Source organism: Heterodontus francisci, chromosome 40 (genome assembly GCF_036365525.1).
Source record: "Heterodontus francisci isolate sHetFra1 chromosome 40, sHetFra1.hap1, whole genome shotgun sequence".
NCBI classification, from domain to species: domain Eukaryota; kingdom Metazoa; phylum Chordata; class Chondrichthyes; order Heterodontiformes; family Heterodontidae; genus Heterodontus; species Heterodontus francisci.
Window position 1 is genome coordinate 27695677 of NC_090410.1, and position 12390 is coordinate 27708066.

Genomic DNA, 12390 nt, shown 5'->3' on the forward strand with positions numbered 1-12390 from the left:
CCTGACCTCCCTCTGACAAAGCCATGCTGACTATTCCTAATCAAATTTTGCCTGTCCAAGTGGAGATAGATTCTCTCCTTCAGAATTTTCTCCAATAGTTTCCCTTCCACTGACATGAGACTCACTGGTATGTAGTTCCCTGGCTTATCTCTACAACCTTTCTTAAATAGTGGGACCACATTAGCTGTTCTCCAGTCCTCTGGCACCTCCCCGGTGGCCAGAGAGGAAGTAAAAATTAGGGTCAGAGCACCTGTAATCTTCACGCTCGCCTCCCACAGCATCCTGGGCCACAAAACGTCCGGACCTGGAGATTTGTCCACTTTTAAGCCTGCCAAAACCTCCAATACATTGTCACTCCCTCTGAAAATTTGCTCAAGAACCTCACAGTCTCTCTCTCTGAGTTCCATATCTACTTCCTCATTCTCTTGGATGAAGACAGATGTGAAATATTCATTCAACACCCTACCAATGTCCTCTGGCTCCACCCACAGATTTCCCCTTTGATCCCTAATGGGTCCTACTCTTTCCCTGGTTATCCTCTTCCCATTGATATACTGATAGAAAATCTTGGGATTTTCCCTACTTTTACCAGCCAGAGCTTTCTCATGTCCCCTCTTTGCTCTCCTAATTGCTTTCTTAAGCTCCAAACTACACTTTCTGTACTCCACTAATGCTTCTGTTGATTTGCTCTCCTTATATTTGCTAAAAGCCTCTCTTTTCCTACTCATTGTATCCTGACTGTTTCTGGTCATCCATGGTTCTCTGGGCTTGTTGCTCCTACCTATTACCCTAGAGGGAACATGTTGGGCCTGTACCCTCCCCATATCCTTTTTGGATGCCCCCCACTGCTCTTCTGTAGATTTCCCGACAAGTCACTCTTTCCAGTCTACCTTGGCCAGATCCTAACTTATTTTACTAAAATTCGCTCTCCCCCAATCCAAAACCTTTTTCTGCAACTTGTCTATTTCTTTCTCCATAACAGGCTTAAATTGTACCATGTTGTGGTCGCTATCACCAAAATGCACCCCCACCAACACATCAACCACCTGTCCGGCTTCATTCCCCAGAATTAGGTCCAGCACTGCACCTTCCCTTGTTGGATCCTCTACATTTTCTAGCAAGTATCTGTGGATTGCTTCTTGGCCTTTTGGCTCAGATCAAGTGCAGTATCTGTTCTTATCAGTGCTTATTTGATTGAGAAGAGACCATGATCATTGCCTTTTGATCCTGGGGAAGCTTTGAGTAAAATGGCTATAACCAATTTTTGAGCTTCGGGCCAGGGAGTGCGCAACACCGTTCGGGTGGTCGTGAAGGACAAGGAAGGAGATGCACCGGTCGATCGCACCTTCTTCATCAAGAAAATTCTCTTCGATTGCTGCGGATTTCAAGCGACGGACGTCTTCTGCCTGCAGGATTTCCCCAGCAGTGGATACTTCGACGTGACGTTCCGGAACGTGGCGGGATGCATCAAGTTCCTGAAGGCGTTCAAGGAGAAGGGGGACCGGGCGCCACTGTCGATCCTCACAGCGGAGCCGCTCTTCACGCTTCCGTCACAACGGGACCGGGTGGTGACCATTCACCTCCACAACCCCCATGTTCCGGTGGTGGATGTACTCACCTTTCTCGCCAGGTACGTCGAGGTGGCCGGCAGCAGCACTGATGTCAAGGACCCCTTTGGGATCTGGACCAGCAAGCGGCAGGTCAAGGTGACCTTGAAGGTAGATCCCAGTGGAGCCATCATCCACCCTCCCTCCAGCTTCGCTATCAGGGGAAGTCGAGGCTTCTTGGTCTACGCTGGGCAGCCCAGAGTTTGCCGCACCTGTGGCAAATCTGGTCACATGGCAGCCAACTGCAGCACGGTTGTTTGCAAGAACTGCAAGGATGAAGGCCATCCGACCAAGGACTGTAAGCAGACTAAGTGTTGCAACTTGTGCGGTGCGGCAGGCCATCTCTACAAGACTTGTCCCAAACGTTGCCTCAGCTATGCTCAGGCGGCAAGGTCCAAGGAAAGGCCGGGAGAAGGTTCGACGAAGGCGTCCGCTGTTCGAAAGGAGACCAGCAACCTTCTCCGCAGTGAGGAACATCAACCTGAGAAGGAAGGGGAGGCGGCTGAAACCAACGACCCAGCACCTACCCAGCGCCCGGAAACCCCTCCTCCACAGACAGAATCAATGGAGGAGGAGGCAGCAGATGGACAAACAGGTCAGTGGCAAGTGGTCCAGAGGAAAACCACAAAGAAAAAACATCCCAAAGCCACCACCCAAACCAGTGGCAAGAGGAGGCTCTCTTCTGAATCAGACTGCAACAACTCCTCTTCACTGGACGGGGAAATGCTGGAACGACAGCCCCTTCAAAAGAGGCGGCAGAACTCCGAGATGGATGATAAAGCATCCCAGCCCCCGGGCACTGGAAGCTGTGATGGGCCCAGCGTGCCCCAACCCCAATGCCCCACACGTAACGAAGTGGCCAACGCATCTCAGCTCTGCGACACCGGGAGCAAAGACACGTCTGGCGCACCTGAGCTCCGGGAGACCGAGAGCTGTGATGTTTTCGAGGAGGAACAGATGGAAGCAGCTGAGGACAACCCAATCCTCTCTGCCTACAAGACCCCCCCCGATGTCACCTGAGTGGCACAAACCCTGCATGAAAAATCAGGAGGGGTTTCTGAGCCCAACCAACGTGAAACTGCTTGCGCATACGATGGGTATGCAGGAACATCCCGAAGGGGAAGGACTGGGACTAGCGAGGACAAATGGTATGGGAAGCAACAACTAATTTTTAGTAAAAAATGGGTGTAAGAATTGCTTCCATTAATGTGCGTAGCATTAAATCTACTACGCGATGTGTTTCAACCTTGGATTACCTTGCCAAGGTCAAAGCTGACCTACTGTTTCTGCAGGAGTGTGGAATACCACACCTCAGCACCTACAGGCAGTGGTCGCGATGGTGGTCCCACGGGCCATCGATCTGGTCGGGGGGTAATGACTGCCGTTCCTCCGGCCTGGGTATTCTGCTGCGGGGAGGTAACTTCACCATCTCCGAAGTTAAGGAGGTGGTGGGCGGCCGCCTCCTCGTAGCAGACGTGATGTACAACAACGCTCCGCTCCGGTTGATCAACGTGTACACCCCGGTACAACGCAGCGAGCGGCTGACCGTCTTCCAGCAGCTCCCACTGCTGCTGGCGACGTCCAGGCCGGTCATCCTAGGCGGTGACTTCAACTGCATCATCGATGCGGCTGGACGATCCGGCAGTGACGACAGCAAACTGGACGCTACGTCCAGATTCCTAGTAGAAACAGTTAAGGATGCCAAACTGCACGACGTCTTCAGCAAACCTGCAGACGGAGCGCAGCGCAGATACACATGGTCAAGATCGGACGGGTCTGCCCGTTCCAGGATTGACTTCCTGTTTGTGTCCCGTGCTGTCACGGTCGGATCCACCGACGTCAAGCCGGTGTTCTTCTCCGACCACTGCCTCTTACTGGCCGACTGTCACTTACAGGACGACCAGCGGGTTGGCAGAGGGACGTGGAAGCTCAATGCGACACTGCTGACCCCAGAGAACGTTGAGGAACTCAAAAGGGATTACAAAGGTTGGAGGACCGTGAAACCCCTCTTTGAGTCTCCAGTTCACTGGTGGGAAGCGATAAAGGAGAACATCAAGAGGTTCTTCATCCACAAAGGTGTTCAGAAGGCGAGAGAGAGACAGAGGGAACTGTCCCGACTCCAGAAAATTATGCAAAATCTACTCCGGTTGCAGTCAATGGGGGTCGAGGTCAAGGAGGACCTCCAAGAGGTGAAGAGCCAGCAGGCCTCGCTCTTTGCCAAGGAGGCCTCCAAGATCATCTTCCGGTCCAGAGTCCGCTCCATCGAGCAGGATGAGACGTGCTCGCGTTACTTCTTCCAAAAGGTACACAGAGAGAGCTCTGTTATCAGCAGCCTGAAGGAAGAAGATGGCTCGGTAACGTCTTCGCAGTCCGACATACTAAGGATCAGCAAATCCTTTTATGCTGGGCTGTATGACGCAAAGCCCACAGACAGCAGAGCCTCCCAGTCCTTCCTGTCATCTATCACAGAGGTCCTAGATGACAGCAGGAGGGAGAGACTGGACAAGCCGCTAATTCTGGACGAGCTGACAAAGGCCGTCGAGTCTTTCGAGACGAGTAAAACCCCCGGGAGCGACGGCTTACCGGTCGAGTTGTACTCGGCCCTGTGGGACTGGGTCGGCCCGGACCTGCTGGAAGTATACGAGAGTATGCTCCTGGCCGGCAGCATGTCAGAGACCATGAGAAAAGGCATCATCACCCTCATTTACAAGCAGAAGGGGGAGAGGGCAGAAATCAGAAATTGGCGGCCCATCTCACTGCTTAATGTTGATTACAAGATTCTGTCCAAAGTCATAGCCAGTCGAGTCAAGTCTGCTCTGGAGTTGGTGATTCACCCCGATCAGACCTGTACTGTACCCGGCAGGAAGATCTCTGATAGTCTCGCGCTACTCAGGGATACGATCGCCTACGTACGGGACAGGAGGGTGGACACCTGCCTCATCAGCCTGGACCAGGAGAAGGCTTTTGACAGGATATCGCACACCGACATGATGGACGTGCTTTCCAAAATGGGGTTTGGGGAGGGAATCTGCAATTGGATCCAACTGCTCTACACAAACATCAGTAGCGCAGTGTCAATCAACGGGTGGGAATCTGAATGTTTCCCGATCAAATCTGGAGTCAGACAGGGCTGTCCTCTGTCCCCGGTCTTGTTTGTTTGCTGTATTGAACCCTTTGCTGAGTCTATTAGGAAGGATGCGAGCATAAGAGGGGTGACAATCCCAGGCAGCGGAGGCACTCAGGTCAAAACCTCCCTGTACATGGATGACGTCGCCGTCTTCTGCTCGGATCCGCTGTCCGTGCGCAGACTGATGAGCATCTGCGACCAGTTCGAACTGGCCTCGGGAGCCAAAGTTAACCACGGCAAGAGCGAGGCCATGTTCTTTGGGAACTGGGTTGACCGATCCTTTGTCCCCTTCACCGTCAGGTCAGATTACCTGAAGGTGCTGGGGATATGGTTCGGAAGTGCCGGGGCGTGCACCAAAACATGGGAGGAGCGAGTAGCCAAGGTACGACAAAAGTTGGGCATGTGGGGGCAGCGATCTCTCTCCATTGTGGGTAAGAACCTGGTCATCAGGTGCGAGGCGCTCACGTTGTTGCTCTACGTGGCGCAGGTCTGGCCCATACCCCACTCCTGCGCCGTGGCAGTCACCCGAGCCATTTTCCGCTTCGTCTGGGGATCTAAAATGGACCGGGTCCGGAGGGACACGATGTTCAAATCTCTGGACATGGGCGGGAAAAATGTACCCAACGTGGCCCTCATCCTGATGACCACCTTCGTGTGCGGCTGCATCAAGTTATGTGTAGATCCCCAGTACGCAAACTCCAAGTGTCACTACGTGCTGAGGTTCTATCTGTCCCCGGTGTTGCGAAGGATGGGCCTGGTCACATTGCCGCGGAACGCACCATGCGGTTGGGCGGCGCCGTACCACCTATCCTTCGTGGAGCAGTTTCTGCGGGAAAACACCTTTGACAACCGGTCCATCAGGCAGTGGTCTGCACGGAATGTCCTCAAGGCCCTACGGGAAAAGGAAACGGTGGATCCTGTCGGATGGTTCCCCGAGCAGACCGTCAAAGTCATTTGGCGGAATGCCTCATCACCAGAACTTTCAAACAAGCACCAAGACGTAGCTTGGCTGGTGGTGAGAAGGGCCCTCCCCGTCAGATCCTTCATGCACACCCGAAGTCTCGCCGCCTCCGCACAGTGCCCCCGCGTTGGCTGTGGTGGGGAAGAGACGGTCGCCCACCTCCTCCTGGAATGTGCCTTTGCAAAGCAGGTGTGGAAAGAGATGCAGTGGTTTTTGTCAAGGTTCATCCCAAGCAGCTCTGTAACACAGGAGTCTGTGCTCTACGGGCTGTTCCCAGGGACGCACACCGAGACAAACATCAACTGCTGCTGGAGGACTATCAATTCGGTGAAAGACGCCCTTTGGTCTGCCCAAAACTTGCTGGTCTTCCAGCGCAAAGAGTTGTCCACCACCGAATGTTGCAGACTGGCACATTCCAACGTCCAGGACTACGTGCTGAGGGACGCACTAAAGCTTGGGGCAGCCGCAGCAAAGGCTCAATGGGGAAAGACCACAGTGTAAGGTTCCCCCACCAAGCTGGACTGAGGGGCTGGATCCATGGGAAACCCCTCGAACTGTATCGTTAATATTCTGAATTGCTGTAAATGTAAAACTGTAATTGACATGACAATTGTGAAACGGAAGGGTTGGGAAGAAACTCATGACAGTATTGAAGGAAACTGATCTCCCTTGCAATGTTTGTATTTTTTGGTGCTGTTTGGAAACTGTTTGGCAATGTAATTTTTACAGATTTTTATGAATAAAGTATATTTTGGAAATAAAAAAAAAACATATTGAGCTAAAAAGTTCTCCTGTATACATTTTAAGAACTCCTCTCCATCTAAGCCCTTAATACGATGACTATCCCAATTAATGTTGGGAAAGTTGAAATCACCTAATATAATTATCCTATTATTATTTTGACACACCTCTGCAAATTGCACATATATTTGCTCCTCAATTTCCCGCTGATTATCTGGGGGTCTATAATAAACACCTAGCAATGTGGCTGTCCATTTTTTTATTCCTAAACTCTACCCATAAAGCTTCATTTGATGCCCCCTCCAAGATATCATCTCTCCTTACTGTAGTAACTGATTCCTTAACTAATATTGCAATGCCCCCTCCTCTTTTACCCCCTCCTCTGTCTCACCTGAAGATTCTATATCCTGGGATATTGAGCTGCCAATCCTGCCCCTCCCTCAACCATGTCTCCATGATGGCTACTATATTACAATTCCACATGTCAATCCTTGACCTTAACTCATCCATTTTACCTGTAATACTCCTAGTATTAAAGTAGAGGCCATCCATCCTGGTCTTACTCCCTTGAAATTTACTTCCACTGTATTTCCTCTGACTTGTTTGCTTTCCTGTGTTTAGCTGTGTCCCTATTCTGCTAGGAGTCTGCATCCCTTCCCCTGCCAAATTAGTTTCAACTCCTTCCAACAGCACTAGCAAACCCGCCAGCAAGGATGTTAGTCCCCCTCTGGTTCAGATGTAGACCGTCCCGCTTGTGCAGGTCCCATCTTCCCCAGAAACTTAGATTAAATTTAGATTAAATTAAAAGCTTATCGGTATACTCACCCCGGCTGGCTTTCTGTCTCCCCGCACTCTCTGTTGAATGTGACGCCAATTTTCAATTTTTGATTTGGAATCTGAATTTCTGCTCTGCTCCCACAGCTTTTTTTGCCAGCCTCTGATCTTTTGGCGTGCTTTTTAAATCTCCGCTCTGCTCCCGCTGCTTCTCTCCAGCTGTCAACCGCACGGAAAATTTTCACATCATCTGTAAACTTCTTAATCACGCCCCGTCGTTGAAATCGAAATCATTGACATGGAGCACGAGCAACAAGGGACCCAGTATTGAGCCCGGGTGAACCCTAGTGAAAAAATACATTCCAATAAAAAAAATACCCATCGACCATAACTCTTTGCTTTCCTGCCAAATTAGTTTAAACTCCTTCCAACAGCACTAGCAAACCCGCCAGCAAGGATGTTAGTCCCCCTCTGGTTCAGATGTAGACCGTCCCGCTTGTGCAGGTCCCATCTTCCCCAGAAACTTAGATTAAATTTAGATTAAATTAAAAGCTTATCGGTATACTCACCCCGGCTGGCTTTCTGTCTCCCCGCACTCTCTGTTGAATGTGACGCCAATTTTCAATTTTTGATTTGGAATCTGAATTTCTGCTCTGCTCCCACAGCTTTTTTTTCCAGCCTCTGATCTTTTGGCGTGCTTTTTAAATCTCCGCTCTGCTCCCGCTGCTTCTCTCCAGCTGTCAACCGCACGGACAATTTTCACATCATCTGTAAACTTCTTAATCACGCCCCGTCGTTGAAATCGAAATCATTGACATGGAGCACGAGCAACAAGGGACCCAGTATTGAGCCCGGGTGAACCCTAGTGAAAAAATACATTCCAATAAAAAAAATACCCATCGACCATAACTCTTTGCTTTCTGCCGCTAAAAAGTTTTGCATCCAACTTGCCAGTTTCCCTTGGACCCCATGAGCTTTCAATTTTCTGACAGTCTCTCATGTGGAACCTTGTCCAAAGCCTTGCTAAAATCCATGTACACTACATCAAACATGCTACCCTCATCAACCTTTTTGTCACCTGCGCAAAAAATTCAAACAAGTTAGTCAAACACAACCTTCGCTTACCAAATCCATACTGATTGTCCTTTATTAATTCCTACCTTTCTAAATGACGATTTATACTGCCTCTCAGAGATTTATCCAATAATTTGCCCACCACTTAGGTCAGGCTGACTGGCCTGTAATTATCTGGACTATCCCTTCCTCTATATTTAAACAATGCTGCAGTCGTCCAGTACTCTGGCACCATGTCAGTTACCAGAGACAATTGGAAAATGATAGTCAGAGCCTTCACTTAAAAACTAAGGCAGATTTTATAATATATTATAGAGCAAGATATATAGAGAGAGAGAGAGAGACAGAAAGAGAGAAAGAGAGACCCGCAGGGAGGATACTGGTTCAAATTTGGAGCTGGGAAATTAAAACATATAATCAGGGTAGTGTAACAGTAGATGTTGTAATAAGAGTATAAGCACAGAGCAGGACTAGAGGTAGTAATTACAATTGATCGTTTAGACAGGGTATTAAATAGATTGTTCAAAAGGGGTACAGAGGATTTTTTAGATCATGGATAAGCAGCTGCGACCTGTTGTTTGCAATTCCTGAGCCAGGTGGATACTTCCTGTGTCTTGGGTGACCATGCGTGTATGACGTGTCTCCAGCTGCTTCAGCTCGATCTCAGGATTTCCGAGCTTGTGGGGCAGCTGGAATCACTGCGGAGCATCAGGGAGCAGGAGAGTTTCCTGGATTGTATGTTCCAGGAGCTGGTCACCCCACAGGCAGTCGGAGTTCAGGATAGTAGGTGGGTGGCCATCCGGAAGATTAGGAAGAGGCAGGAAGTGCAGGAGTCTTCGGGATGTGTGCTACTCACAATCCAGTACTCAGCTTTGGAGACTGCTGGGAGTGACGACACTTTGAAGGAGTGCAGTTCAGACAATGGCAACCATGGACATGGGACTGTACAGGAGGGAGCAGGATGTCTCCCCGGTGCCAGGATACAGGACATCACGGAGAGGGTGCAGAATATTCTGCAGGGGGAAGGGACAGAGCCAGATGTTGTGGTGCACGTTGGTACCAATGACACAGCAAAGGCAGGTATTGAGGTCCTGGGGTCAGATTTTCAGTAGATAGGGAGGGCGTTAATGAGTAGGACATCGAGAGTAGTAACCACTGGATTACACATGCGAGCGAGAGTAGAATTAGGAAGATAGGGAGGATCAATTTGTGGCTTGAACATGGTGCGGGGGATGGGGGGGGCGGTCAGGTTCTTGGGGTTCAGGACCAGTTCTGGGGCAGGAGGCATCTAATCAAAAGGGACAGATTGCAACTCACCAGGACTGGGACAAATATCCTCGTGGGGACATTCACTAGTGTGGTTGGGGAGGGTTTAAACTAAATTGGCGAGGGATGGGCAGCAGCATATACTCTTTGGCCTCCTTATCTCGAGAGACAATGGATAAGCGCCTGGAGGTGGTCAGTGGTGTGTGGAGCAGCGCCTGGAGTGGCTATAAAGGCCAATTCTAGAGTGACAGACTCTTCCACAGGTGCTGCAGAAAAATTTGATTGTCGGGGCTGTTATGCAGTTGGCTCTTCCCTTGCGCCTCTGTCTTTTTTCCTGCCAATTCTCTTCGACTCACCACACTTTAGCCCCGCCTTGATGGCTGTCCGCCAGCTCTGGCGAACGCTGGCAACTGACTCCCACAACTTGTGATCAATGTCACAGGATTTCATGTCGCGTTTGCAGACGTCTTTAAAGCAGAGACAAGGACGGCCGATGGGTCTGATACCAATGGCGAGCTCGTTGCACAATGTGTCTTTGGGGATCCTGCCATCTTCCATGCGACCCACATGGCCAAGCCATCTCAAGCGCCGCTGACTCAGTAGTGTGTATAAGCTGGGGATGTTGGCCGCCTCGAGGACTTCTGTGTTGGAGATACGGTCCTGCCACCTGATGCCAAGTATTCTCCGGAGGCAGCGAAGATGGAATGAATTGAGACGTCGCTCTTGGCTGACATACGTTGTCCAGGCCTCGCTGCCATAGAGCAAGGTACTGAGGACACAGGCTTGATACACTCGGACTTTTGTGTTCCGTGTCAGTGCACCATTTTCCCACACTGTCTTGGCCAGTCTGGACATAGCAGTGGAAGCCTTACCCATGCGTTTGTTGATTTCTGCATCTAGAGAAGGTTACTGGTGATAGTTGAGCCGAGGTAGGTGAACTCTTGAACCATTTCCAGAGCGTGGTCGACAATATTGATGGATGGAGCATTTCTGACATCCTGCCCCATAATGTTTGTTTTCTTGAGGCTGATGGTTCGGCCAAATTCATTGCAGGCAGCCGCAAACCTGTCGATGAGACTCTGCAGGCACTCTTCAGTGTGAGATGTTAAAGCAGCATTCTCAGCAAAGAGGAGTTCCCTGATGAGGACTTTCTGTACTTTGGACTTCGCTCTTAGACAGCCAAGGTTGAACAACCTGCCCCCTGATCTTGTGTGGAGGAAAATTCCTTCTTCCGAGGACTTGAACGCATGTGAAATCAGTAGGGAGAAGAAAATCCCAAAAAGTGTGGGTGCGAGAACACAGCCCTGTTTCACGCCACTCAGGATAGGAAAGGGGTCTGATGAGGAGCCACCATGTTGAATTGTGCCTTTCATATTGTCATGGAATGAGGTGATGATACGTAGTAGCTTTGGTGGGCATCCAATCTTTTCCAGTAGTCTGAAGAGACCACGTCTGTTGACGAGGTCAAAGGCTTTGGTGAGATCAATGAAAGCAATGTAGAGGGGCATCTGTTGTTCACGGCATTTCCCCTGTATCTGACGAAGGGAGAACAGCATGTCAACGGTCGATCTCTCTGCACGAAAGCCACACTGTGCCTCAGGGTAGACGCGCTCGGCCAGCTTCTGGAGCCTGTTTAGAGCGACTCGAGCAAAGACTTTCCCCACTATGCTGAGCAGGGAGATTCCACGGTAGTTGTTGCAGTCACCTCGGTTACCTTTGTTTTTATAGAGGGTGATGATATTGGCATCGCGCATGTCCTGGGGTACTGCTCCCTCGTTCCAGCACAGGCATAGCAGTTCATGTAGTGCTGAGAGTATAGCAGGCTTGGCACTCTTGATTATTTCAGGGGTAATGCTGTCCTTCCCAGGGGCTTTTCCGCTGGCTGGAGAATCAATGGCATTACTGAGTTCCGATTTGGTTGGCTGTATGTCCAGCTCATCCATGACTGGTAGAGGCTGGGCTGCATTGAGGGCAGTCTAAGTGACAACATTCTCCCTGGAGTACAGTTCTAGGTAGTGCTCAACCCAGCGGTCCATTTGTTTGCGTTGGTTAGTGATTATGTCCCCTGATTTAGATTTGAGGGGGGCGATCTTCTTGATGGTTGGCCCAAAAACTCTCATCATGCCATCATACATTCCTCTGATGTTTCCGGTGTCTGAGGCCAGCTGAATATGACTGCATAGGCGTTGCCAGTAGTCATTTGCGCAGCGCCTGGCTGTTCTTTGTGCAGTGCTTCTGGCTGCTTTAAGTGCTGCGGATGTTAACTCGCTGGGGGCTTTCTTGCAGTTCAACAGTGCAATGCGCTTAGCGGCTATGACAGGTTCCATCTCTTCATTATGAGGTTGAAACCAGTCTGCATTTCTCCTCGCACTTTTGCCGTAGGTCGTCAAAGCTGACTCATCGATGGCGTCTCTGATGTGGGCCCACTTGGTCTCAGCATCCCCTGTGGGAGTGTTTTGAAGGGCTGACACAAGTGAATTTAGACATTTTTGCAACAGCTGTAGGTGAGAAATTCTGCTCGTGTTGATGCGCGGGTGGCCCTTCTGCTTGGAATGATGCAACCTCTTTGGTCTGAGTCTAACCTTGATGCATACCCGGGAGTGGTTGGTGTCGCAGTCCGCACTGTGGACTAAATTGGCGAGGGATGGGCAGCAGCATATAGCAGTAGAAAAGAGGAATAAGGTGCATAATGTGAGCGTGTTAGACAATACTAGAGAAGGGAGTCGGTCAATATTAGATCGGAGCGGACTGAGAAGGACGACAAGGAATGTAAAGACAGAATTACAAAGCATGTGTGTAAATGCACAAAATGTGGTGAATAAGGTTGGTGAACTACAAGC

General features: G+C 50.1%; 1 pseudogene; it reads left to right on the forward strand.

Moving 5' to 3' along the window:
• The first annotated feature begins 1131 nt into the window (after positions 1-1131).
• On the forward strand, positions 1132-1240 carry LOC137353239 (U2 spliceosomal RNA; annotated as a pseudogene).
• Positions 1241-12390: the final 11150 nt, after the last annotated feature.